Source organism: Odontomachus brunneus, unplaced genomic scaffold (genome assembly GCF_010583005.1).
Source record: "Odontomachus brunneus isolate Ranch 3 - 2012 unplaced genomic scaffold, Obru_v1 Obru_scaffold_005, whole genome shotgun sequence".
Classification (NCBI taxonomy): domain Eukaryota; kingdom Metazoa; phylum Arthropoda; class Insecta; order Hymenoptera; family Formicidae; genus Odontomachus; species Odontomachus brunneus.
Genome location: NW_022639455.1, coordinates 4,168,117 through 4,170,863, shown reverse-complemented (window position 1 = coordinate 4,170,863; position 2,747 = coordinate 4,168,117). Strand labels below are relative to the sequence as shown.

General features: G+C 40.6%; 1 long non-coding RNA gene across 3 annotated transcripts in view; it reads right to left on the bottom strand.

Annotated features, from left to right (window-relative positions):
- LOC116848414 overlaps positions 1-796 on the bottom strand; it is a 22,364-nt gene extending 21,568 nt beyond the window's left edge. For 2 of the 3 annotated variants that reach the window (XR_004378957.1, XR_004378959.1), the window contains exon 1: positions 306-796. This is a non-coding gene — a long non-coding RNA (uncharacterized LOC116848414). The remainder of the gene's footprint in view (positions 1-305) is intronic. The other variant, XR_004378960.1, reaches the window with a different exon arrangement.
- Positions 797-2,747: the final 1,951 nt, after the last annotated feature.

Here is a 2,747-nt window from a genome sequence, read left to right as displayed (position 1 = left end):
GGCCATTCCTGAAATCGATTATTACAACTGTTTCGAAGATTGGAAAATCCGTTGGAATAAGTGTATTATATCAGGGGGGGATTACTTTGAAGGGGACGAAATTGATTTGCAAGAATAAATAAAGAATTTTCGAAATAAATGCAATGTCACCTTACTTTTTGGACACAGTAGTATATATATATATATATATATATATATTTGCTTATTATATATCAAACTACGTTCACTTTTCATGTGATTATTATAAGAAAAATAATAACAAAGACAATGCAATAATAGGAGATTAACGAGCCGATGTCGCGTACATTTTTCTATTATCCGGCACGCGTCGAAGCGTTGTTGTCGCGAACGGCGCTTTCCAATAATTTGAATTACCGGGAAATATGTCGCTAACACACAGTGCACACAATATCGCCGCGAGACATTGTAACAGGCGTTACGCTTCTCAGCCTTAAGGAACACAGTGTCTTCTCGCGATAGACCGTTTAGGTGATAACAAAGTCGTGTTCGGTAGAACGATACGACGATTCGCGTGACTCTAGGCAGATAAGCTCGCAAGAAGCTCAATATCGTCCGTGCATTTTTCTCGCCGTATTCCAATAATAATCGAGAGACGCGTAAATATTTCTCCCTCATAGATAACGGCACTCTCCGTGACGACACGGTTCGCGGTTTCGCGCTCGCCGATAACCGAATAGTGTAACCGTTTCACCCATTTTCGTAACTCGTCTTGTTTTCTAGCCCGACTCTGTTGACTACCGCCGCTTGCTCTCACGTTATCGTCGCGCGAAACTGTCATTGCGAAACGTCCGTAACACCGTCGTCGTGTTAACAGGTAGTTAATGTTGACGTCTCGCGGCAGTTCGCGCCGAGTCAAGCGGTCGCCTGTATATCAACACAATGTGGCGAAAATTACAAAAGTGAGCAAACTTACTACACCGAGAGAAAAAAATATTTACCACTGAGAAGCGGTAAATATTTATTTGGTGGGTAGTTTGATAATAGATTTTGTCTTTTGAGATTCTCTTTTGTCTAAAGCTTTTTTATTTATTTTTATACTGATATAAGATATTTTTTAAACAAGAAAATAAAGATTTTCTTAAAACTTTTTTAGGAAAATTCCAAGCTTTTCACGAAAGCAATTTATCGTTCTATCATTAAATAAAAGAATTTAGATTTAAGTATGCTTATTAAATATGCTATTAAGACTCGTCATATAAATATTTATTCTTTCTTAGATATTTCTTCTCTCAGTGTAGATGTCGACCAATAAAATTGTAAATATTCTAATAAATCCGCCCACTTTTGTCATTTTCACCGAGTTGCGCGCTACACAATCGATCTCCGGAAGTGATTGAGATTTCGGCAAGTTCACTTCTCGCGGAAGAACGGATGGACGGCGAAATTGTATCAATTGAGAATTTCGAACGAATTTTGTTCTAATAGAGTTCGAAACTGAAACTTTGCTGACGTAGAAGTGTGCACAGGCCGGCCGGGAAATCGTGATAAACCGGCGAGAACGCGACTGTACACGTGGCTTCTTCTCGACCCGCCATCTTGCCTTGTCCGCGCTCGTCGATCTCGCAACACCGGCGGATCATCGGCCGCGTTTTCTTCTTCTTCGTTTTCTTTTTTTTCTTTTTTTGCGTTTCTTCTTTTTTTTCGTTCGGTCCGGACTCGACGGTTGCTCAATAATTTTGATTGGTAGGGCAGCGCGCGGATTACCCACCGCGGCGCTCGTTTATGGGAGCGCGTCGAAGTGGTTTTAACGTTCTGGAAGATGGCGGCCGCCCGCGCCCTATCAAGCTCAATGACCTCTCCGAGAAATCGTTTACTTCGCACCGTGGCAAGAGCAGCGTCGGCGACGCGAGAGAACACACGCGAGGGACCGGTTCGTCCGTCCGTTCGTATCTTCGGCGCCGTACGAACGCGCCTTTACGGCTTAATCCACGTTGTCGGATGACGTAAGCGCACGCCTGTCCTCCCCTGCTCTTTAAGGCCCTGCCCACCGATACTTTTTTTTTTATCGGTATACCGTGTAGATGGGCAGTCTTTCAAAGATAAGCCGTTTTACAGTTTTTACGGTTTGCTCCGACTGGCTTGATTTGTAATACTTTCTTGCAAACACTGTGGCTCCTCCCTCTTGCTTTCCCGTAATATGTTTCGGCTTTGGCTTCCTCGTATATCCAATTGAAATGCCTCAATTAAACAATAAACGTGAAATCGATGAGATCGAATCGTAATTGTTGTGATGTTGAAAGAATAAAAGTCAGAAGACGTGAGTTTTTATCGATATATCGTCTAAACGAACAGGGTTGAATAATATTGCTATTTACTGACTAACTTGATTTAACAATATTCTCCCCGGATAAATTTTTTAATTTTTCTACGATTTTTCTCGGCGACGTCTCGTCGTGGAAATACGTGAATTAAAAAACGATGAACGCGAAATCGATAAGATCGTAAGTGCGCAGAAAAAAGTTTGTTTGGACAAACTAATCTCTGGTAAAATATGATTCAAAAATTCCGATTGGAATTATTAGAATTCTGTTTAAGTTAATCAGAAATTTTAATAATCTAGAAATCTTAAAAATTCTAATAACTTCAACCGCGAGATTTCTGAATCGTTCACATATCTCACTAGAGCTTGGTTCATTTAACTTTTTTTCCATATTTATTGAAACAATATTGATCAGAAATTGAAAGGTTTTATCGACATACGTCCAATCGCGCGAACAGATGTTGAA